This window comes from Nelumbo lutea, chromosome 1, assembly GCF_056320005.1.
Source record: "Nelumbo lutea isolate HS-2025 chromosome 1, American lotus-T2T, whole genome shotgun sequence".
Taxonomy (NCBI): Eukaryota; Viridiplantae; Streptophyta; class Magnoliopsida; order Proteales; family Nelumbonaceae; genus Nelumbo; species Nelumbo lutea.
In genome coordinates, this window is record NC_142684.1 from 26,040,875 (window position 1) to 26,050,450 (window position 9,576).

Consider the following 9,576-nt stretch of genomic DNA (forward strand, 5'->3'; position numbering starts at 1 on the left):
ACAATTAAGAGGCTGCACATGCATGGCAGCTATCTGCATTTCATCTATTTTTTTACTGAGTGCTCCTATTTGTGCAGCTAGTGCTGTATAAGTGTCAACATTATGCAAGCCTTGCTGCTTCCTAGTTTGAGTCCTTTCCGAATGCCATTGATAATTGTTGGCTGCCATTTCCTCAATAAGTGCATGGGCAACCTCAGGAGTTTTATTATTTATGGATCCTCCGGCTGCAGCATCTAATATGGTCTTATTTGAGTCAGTAAGACCATTATAGAAAGTCTGCACTTGCAGCCAAATGGGGAGGCCATGGTGAGGAACTCTCCTTAACAGCTCCTTGTATCGTTCCCATGACTCATATAAAGATTCCCCCTCTTGCTGGAAAAAAGTAGTGATGTCATTCCTCATTTTAGCAGTTTTAGAAGGGGGAAAATATTTAGAGAGAAAACGGCTGGCCATTTCGTCCCATGTGGCTATAGATCCTGCCGGTAATGAGTTCAACCAAGCTTTGGCTTTATCCTTCAAAGAAAATGGGAATAACCTCAGCCGGATGGCATCATCACTTACCCCATTGTGTTTGAAGGTGTCACAGATTTCCAAGAAGTTAGCAATATGGGCATTCGGATCCTCATGGGCCATACCACAAAACTGAACCGTATTTTGTATCATTTGGATTATGGCCGGTTTAATTTCGAAGTTATTGGCAGCAATAGTTGGCCTGATAATGCTGGAGACAGTCCCGGTGAGGGTGGGCTTGGCATAATCCATCATAGTTCTTTGTTCAGCCATTTCTTGTGCTTCTTGTCTGACTTGCTTAGCAGCTCTCAAACGGACACGGAGAGTCCGTTCAATCTCCGGGTCGTAAAGGATCTCTTCCAGTTCAGGTCTGCTTGTCATAAACTGTTAAAGTCAAAGCAATAAAAAGGCCAATATTCACAAAAGAAAATAAATAACTAATCCTATCACACTGTAAAGTGAAGTATTGAAATACAAAACCTACATCCTATCATGAATAAATGAAGCCGATTATACTAAAAGCAGATTTAAACCAATCATCTTATTCAAGGTTCCTTTATCTACATCCATCGATTGCAACATCTGAATTCAAACCCAATTTAGATCTGAGTTCAGATCTACAAGTCTTTGGTATTGTTAGTCTAGAGAAATTAATAAATAATAATTCAGATCTGAGCTGGATATCTCATACACACTCATTGGTATACACTACAATATACATCCATTAAGGTTGGAATCAATTCTGTGATGCTTTAGGGCTGAAATCAGATCTGATCTGAAAAAAAAAATAATTTAAAAGGATCTGAAATAAACTAAAACCAGTCCTGAGTTAGGCTTGGGTTAAAGATTTTAAACTCTACAATTGAAGCTCAAACCTGTATAGCTGATGCATATCAAACACTTGCTAAGACCTGAAAATTGGGTCTGCAATGTTTGGTATTGCAAGCTATTCGGTCCATACAACTTTTGTAGAAATCTGAAATCAGGTCTGCTAACTGTTGCACTATAGCAGCCTTGCTACAGATCTGAATGCTAAAAGAAATACTTGGAAAGTGCTAATTTTTCTTAAATATCTGAGGCATAACAATTATTCAATCCAAACATAAACCTCCTTAGCTAATGTAGTTTGGTTACAAGTGGGTAAAGCCATGAATTCAGTCCACCCAGAATTCATAGTATGCTCTGTATCAGTTCAGTCCTCACATCATATCAACTGCATTTCAGATTTGAATTTCTCTCATTCCTTGCTATCCATTCACCCTTGAGGCAGGTTGGATGTATCATAGGGTGGATTGGGGTAGTGATGGCACCCAATTCACCTCAAACTTGCATCGGTTCAGATCTGAGTTCAGAGGAATTCAGATCTGAACTGAGCAGATCTGTAACAGCAGAATTCAGATCTGAACTCAAGTCTGAGTTTGGATCTGAATTCTCAATTGCCTTACCTTCATTTATAGCTACCAAATTGTTTTTGGGGAATAGCAGAAGTGCCCTAGGGTGAATTGGGGTGGTGATGACACCCAATTCCCCTCAAAATTTCATCAGTTCAGGTCTGAGTTTAGAGGAACTCAGATCTGAACTGTTGCAGATCTGCAATAGCAGAATTCAAATCTGAACTCAGATCTGAGTTCTGATCCAAATTCTCAATTGCTCCTCTGGTTGTTCAAAAGATCTCCCTTTTTTTTTCATTATATATATATATATTTTTCTTTTTGTAATGAAAGAAAAGAATAATAAAATCTGAAACACAAGCAATTCTTTTCGGCTGAGTGCTGCAGATCTGAAATCTACTGATCTGAGTGCCGAATGCAACTCAGATCTGCAACACTCATGTTTATGTGAATTTTTTCTTTTTTTTTTTTTCTTTTTGAAGGGAACAACACCAAGATTGAATAGAAATCAAATATGCCTTTATTAAAATGAAACTGAAACTAGAAAAAGAAAGTAATCTACTTCAGAAAGAAGAAACATAACTACAGTAGTACAGCAGATGTAGTCCAAGCTGAAATGAAAAAGTTAGCAAATTAACCCAACTATGAATGCAATGCTGAATGAGATCAGATTAAGAATGCTCAATGTTTCCTAATATTGTTTCTCCAATTCCCCGGCAACGGTGCCAAAAACTTGATGTGTGGCTCATTGTGACACTAGCAAGTGCACTAGTCGTTCAAGTAATAAAGTAGTGAGTGAAGTATCGTTCCCACGAGGATTTAGGAAACAATTACCAATACTAAATTGAGCACTTCTTATCTGATCAACAAATAAATCAAAACTCTAATGAAAGCTAAGAAATCCTAAATTAAAATCTATCTAAATCATTGGTCCAATTGCCTTCAATTCAGGTTAGAAGAGTAAGCAGTAAATGTCAATCTCAGAATTCAGCAATCTATCAATTTGGATCATTCGAATGAATCATGATTGAGCCTTTGTTTGGTGAAACCCCAAGGTCATGAACAGCCTCTCTCAAGCGCATGTTCATCCTATGCATGAGTGACGGTTCTTCTATCTCTAGCAAGAATCTAATCCCCATGCATGCATTTCTTCAAACACTTCTAAGGCATCAATTCAAATCTGAATTGATCACCAACTGAATTGTGCAAGTTATCTCTAACCTTGCACTCAATTCAGTTCTTGAATAGTAGATCTGAATTCCTAGAGTCTCTCTCAAGCACTCTAAGAATTCCAAGCTGTAGATTAATTCGCCCAATCTGAAAATTGCAGATCTGAATTCTCTTTCAAGCAATTCAGATCTTGCAATCTCAGATCTGAGAATTCAGATCTGAGTTTTGAAGGTTAGTTGGCCGAATTACTCTACAATCACACCCTTATTCAAGAAACTTCAAGTACAATGCATGACCATTTGAATGAATAAAAAAGAATTAGATTGCTGAACTGAAATTTTACAAGCTGAAATACATCAAGGAAGAATGGAAACAAGGAGAAAGAAGAAAGAACATATAACTAAGAAACTGAATTCAAATCAAAAGAGAATGAAACTACAAATGATTTATTACAAAAGATCTTTGAATCACAAACCCTCAATTCGAACTCACCTTCTTCTTCTAGCTTGCTTGTCTTGAACTTCCTTCAGCCCTTCTTCTTCTTCTTCCTTGCACCTAGCCTTCTTCTCTTCTCTTCTCTCAAGGTGGCCGAACCTCTAAGAGTGGGAGAGCCTTCCTCTCAAGCAATTGAACCACTTTCTCCCCTCCTAGAGGCCTCCTTATATAGTTTTTCAAAGGGGCTCTTGCCCCTTCTTGAAGCCTCTAGAATGGGGTGTATTACACCCCTCATGAACCTTCTAGAGTGCTCCCTCCTTCTCTTCAAGAAACTTCTAGGAGTTGCCGCCCCTAGCTCCCTTTGGGCTGCTATTTGGGCTACAACTTAGCTTGCTTTTGAGCTCAAGTGGGCTACACTCTAGGCTGTTATTTGGGCTAAAAATGGGCTGGGCCGAAATTTCCTTCTTGCTAGGCTTCTTCCCTTGGATTTTCCAAAGAGTTTCACTTGCTCTTCTTGGGCCGAATGAAATTCTCTTGCTCTCATGGCTGGGCCGGGCTGAACTTGATAAATTTTGGGTTTTCTTTTCCTTTCTTTTGCCTTCTTTTTGTTGATTTGGCTCCCCCTGAAATCTTTCTTGCAATCAAGCTAAATTAAGGCAAAAATTAATAAAACTGGCATAAAAATCCATTCTAAAGTCCTCAAAAATTATAGATAAATTATAAGTTCATCACCTCCTTTCTCAGTGACGGAGATGACGGAATGTCTCTAGAAATGTGGAAAATCACATGGGGTGCGTGAAGCCAACTGTTTCAGCTGCATAACTCCACCACCTCTCTATGATGAATCATATCCACTCATCAGACGAGTTTCCCTTTGGCCTCTATCAGATAAGGTTCAGAGCCGTTTTCAGGTAAACCTTTCTGTCCAGTGACTGCACACCCATCATATTCAGGTTACGCCAAGGTACCGTGAGAGAGTTCCCATTTTCTGGTGAAGCCCCTCCCACATCGGTCTATGACGCCCCTATCATAGATCTCTCAACCCTTATTCCGCAATCTTTGGGCAACCATGTGATGGATCTCTCAACCCTTCATTTCTAAGAATTGGGCGTTTCGACTGCAGAACACTTTCTGCTCACTTGGGTCATAGTATAGATAACCCACTAAATCTTTTGGGTAGCCTATAAATAGGCAACGACGGGTTTTGGATTCCAACTTGTCTGCACTTGTTCTTTTAACGTGTGTAGGACAACCCCAAATCTTCAAGTGTCTCACACTTGGTTTCCTTCCGGTCCATAGTTCATATGGAGTCTTTGGAACCGATTTGGTTGGAACCCGATTCAGTACGTAGATAATAGTCTCTAATGCATATCCCCAAAATGATGTGGGTAATTCTGAGTGGACGAGAAGTGACCGGACCATGTCCAACAATGTCCTATTCCTCCTGTCTGAAACACCGTTGAGTTGAGGTGTGGCAGGAGGAGCTAATTGTGACACTATCCTGTTGACCTTTAAGTAGTCCCTAAATTCGTCAGAGAGATACTCACCACCTCGATCCGATTGAAGGGCCTTAATTTCTCTACCTAACTGTTTCTCGACTTCCTGTCTGAATTCTTTGAACATTTCAAATGACTCAGACTTGTGTCTCATTAGGTACACGTAACCATATCATGAAAAATCATTTGTAAAGATGATGTAATACACGTGCTGATTTCGTGTCATAACACTCAAGAGACCACATACATCAGTATGTATTAGGTCAAGTGTGCTTGCAGTTCTTTCAAGCTTACCGTCAAATGGCTGCTTAGTCATCTTACCTTGAAGGCAAGGCTCACAAGTGGAAAGATTTTCTACAGTTAGAAAATCCAAAGGACCATCCTTTACCAACCTTGTGATTCGGTCAACACCGATGTGGCCAAGTCGGTAATGCCAGAGGCACGTGGGATTTACTGTATCACACTTTCTTTTCTTGGGATTTTTGACCGACGTAGTTTCGGTTAAGTTAGTTTCTAGAGAATGATGTAGAACATAGAGACCGTTCTCCAGTTCTCCGCATGCAATGAATTTGTTATTCCGTTTAACAGTAATCATATTACTAAAATAAACAGTATATCCATCAGCACATGAGTTGAAGCCCTGGAGTCAACACACCAGGACATAGAAGTAACTAACATATTAGTTTCTATGACACAAGTTTCGACGTTACCTTTCTTAGATTCCAGGTAGGCAGGACAGTTCCTCTTCCAGTGGCTGGTCTGCTTGCAGAAGTGATAGACATCAGATGCCTTGTTCTTCTTCTGCTTCTTGGGTTTGGTAGCTTTATTCTGGGGCTTCTTTGCCTTTCTCTTTTTCTTGCCCGATTTTTTAGCTTCAGCAAGCATAACCACATGCTAATCCTTCTTTAGTTGATCTTCGGCCCTCTGCAACATATTGTTGAGTTCCTAGATGCTGACATTCAGCTTATTCATGTTGTAGTTCATTGTGAACACATTGAAGGAAGAGGGCAAAGAATTCAAGATGGCATCCACTTGCGTGCCAAGATCTAGCCCAGATCCGAGGGCTTCAAGTTCGTTAATGTACCCCATCATCCGAAGACAATGGTCATGAACTTTCTGCCCCTTGGTCATCTGTGCGGTCATGAATAGTTTCAGGACCTTCTGTCGAGTAGAACGGTTTTGCTCTTCATACATTGTCTTTAGACTGTCCAATATGTCCTTGGCTAGTTTAATCTGATCCAACTGCCTCTGTATTGAGTTGTCTAGTGAGGCAATGACAAAGCAGCGGGCTAGGGAGTTCTTATCCTCCCAATCTTGGTAGTCCCTCCTACGGGCCTCAGAAGCCCTATCACCCGGATGCTCCGGGGCAGGATTTTTCACTACCTTATCTAACTTTTTAGAAGTTAGGACCAACATAAGATTTCTATAGCAGTCGGCATAGTTTGGGCCCTTAAGCTTGTTATCATCTAGAAACTTTGCGAATTGACCGTTTGCCATTTTTTGATAAAACAACAAAATCATTCGTCCACAACCTTAGTTTGATTCAAGTTATCTACATAGATATGGATTTTAATCTATGTTCCATTCCCATTTATTCATCTTTGAGATTTCCCTCCTTTCTCAGTGACGGAGATGACGGAATGTCTCTAGAAATGTGGAAAATCACATGGGGTGCGTGAGGCCAACTGTTTCAGCTGCATAACTCCACCACCTCTCTATGATGGATCATATCCACTCATCAGACGAGTTTCTCTTTGGCCTCTATCAGATAAGGTTCATAGCCGTTTTCAGGTAAACCTTTCTGTCCTGTGACTACACACCCATCATATTCAGGTTACGCCAAGGTACCGTGAGAGAGTTCCCATTTTCTGGTGAAGCCCCTCCCACATCGGTCTATGATGCCCCTATCATCTTATGAAACACTCTAATAGATCCAACAGCAAATGGATAACCCAATTTTATGGTGCGTTTCCTCATTACTGATGGACCCATCATTGTGCTAATGACGGAAGGCCTTTAGAGAGTCCATCATATGGATCTCCCTATCACATGCATTCATATTTGTTGGAGGGAACAAAATTATGCCCTAGTTTTAATTTAGGTCAAACAAAAGTGGCTCCCACTAACTTTCATAAAGTCAGATTTCTGGTGGGCCTTAATCGGCTAGGGGTTCTGTACGCATCCTTTTTCATGGTTGTGGGGCCCACCAAGAAAGGAAGGGTCATCCAATGACCTTAAGGGACACCGTGGCAATGATGTGCATTCGGCCATGGTGTGCGCAAGAGCCACTAACGAATCATCATGGGCCAAGTGCTTATGACCCATGGTCGCAGCACATCAAACATCCAATCATCACATGAAAAACAAGGAATTGATCCAATCAATCAACTGCTGTAAAGCCCATTAGACGGCCCATATGAAATCCGTAACATTAACAATTAATGTCTACTAAGTGTATGGGCTGAATCGGAATTAGCAGTTCGGCCCATACAGCTTTTCTCATAAGTGTGGGCTTTTGCAGTTTTAACTTTTTAAAACTGGGCTTTACAGGTGCGCCGAATTAATCCCTATAATTGAACATCAGATATGGAACGAAAGTGTGAGAAATTTGGAGTGAAAAACAGTCCCTTTTTCGAACCCCAGGTTCGGTCCAAACAGTTTTGGTCCAATCTAGTCCGAAATGGTCCGAAACTGATTTTCAATTCAAGAATTAATTTATGAAAGATCTGAAATTAATAATTTTGATTTTAAATAAACGCAAATCAACTATGGACTGTTCGCACCACCTGCAAAATAGAGGTTAATCACTAGGGTTGCAGTTTCACAAACTGCAAATCGCAGAGAACGATTTCTGCAAATCTCCAGCACCGCCTTTTTCTTCCTTCTTCTTTAATCAAGAAAATAAAATAAAAAAAATAGAAATCCTATTTCTATTAATTAATTACATTCTTGATCAAATCCTATGATGAGTGGATATGATCCTTGTCTAATAGAGGCCAAAGGGAAAACTCATATGATGAGTGGATATGATCCTTCACAGAAAGGTGGTATCGGAGTGTCCGAGCGACAGGGCTTCTAAGGCCAGAAGGAGGGAATTCCAAGATTGGGAGGATAATTACTCCCTAGCCCACTGCTATGTCATTGCCTCTCTAGACAATCCAATACAGAGGCAATTCAATCAGATCGAACTAGCCAAGGACATATTGGATAGTTTGAAGACAATGTACGAAGAGCAGAATCGTTCTACTCGGTAGAAGGTCTTGAAACAGCCCATGACTGCTCAAATGTCCAAGGAGCAACAGGTTCACGACCATTGTCTTCGGATGATGGGATATACCAATGAACTAGAAGCCCTTGGATCCAGGCTAGATCATGGCACGCAAGTGGATGCCATTCTTAACTCTTTGCCTCCTTCCTTCAACCCGTTTATAATGAACTACAATATGAACAAGCTAAATGTCAGTGTTCAGGAACTCAGCAACATGTTGCAGATGGCTGAGGATTTAATCAGGAAGGATGAGCCTGTGGCTATGCTTCCTAAAGCTAGAAAATCGGGCAAGAAAAAGAGGAAGGCAAAGAAGCCTCAGAAGAAAGATGCCAAACCCAAGAAGTAGAAGAAAGTCAGGGCATCGGATGCGTGTCACTTCTGTACATAGACCGGCCACTGGAAGAGGAATTGTCCTTAGTACCTAGAATCCAAGAAAGGTAATTTCGAATCTTGTGTCATAGAAACCAATTTATTGGTGTCTTCTGCATCCTGGTTTATTGACTTCGGGGCTTCAACTCATGTGTGTAACTCACTACAGGGGTTCAAGGTAAGCAGAAGGCTGAATGAAGGCGAAGTGACGCTCTACTTGGGGACTTCTGCAAGTGTTGTAGCTATGGCGATAGGAACCGTAGAGTTAATTTTTAGAGAAGAATCGATTGTACTTAAAGATTGTCTTTTTGTGCAAAATTTAAGAAGAAATTTGATTTTTGTCTCAAAACTGTGTGTGAATGGATATTCTATCTTTTTTAATAATATGATTATTATTAAAAGAAACAACAGATTCATCACATACGGGGAACTGGAGAATGGTCTTTATGTTCTACATCATTCTCTAGAAACTAACATAACCAAAACTACGTCAGCTGATATCCCCAAGAAAAGAATGCGTGATACAGTTAATTCCACGTGCCTGTGGCATTACTGATTTGAACACATCGGTATTGACCGAATCACAAGATTGGTAAAGAATGGTCCTTTGGGTTTTCTAACCATAGAAAACCTTCCCACTTGTGAGCCTTGCCTTAGAGGCAAAATGACAAAGTGGCCATTTAATGGTAAGCCTGAAAGATGTACAGACACACTTGACCTTATACATAGTGATGTATGTGGTACCTTGAGTGTTAGGACCCACAACCAACATGTGTATTTCATCACCTTTACCGATGATTTCTCACAATATGGTTACGTGTACCTAATGAGACATAAGTTTGAATCCTTTGAAAAGTTCAAAGAGTTCAGACAAGAGGTCGAAAAGCAGTTAGGGAGAGAAATTAAGGCTCTTCTATCGAATCGAGGTGGCGAGTAT

General features: G+C 40.4%; 1 non-coding gene across 1 annotated transcript; it reads left to right on the plus strand.

The window, feature by feature from the left end:
* Positions 1 to 298: 298 nt before the first annotated feature.
* On the plus strand, positions 299 to 405 carry LOC148874027 (small nucleolar RNA R71). The gene has a single exon (XR_016106117.1). It is a non-coding gene; the product is annotated as a small nucleolar RNA R71 (small nucleolar RNA).
* The last annotated feature ends 9,171 nt before the right edge of the window (positions 406 to 9,576 follow it).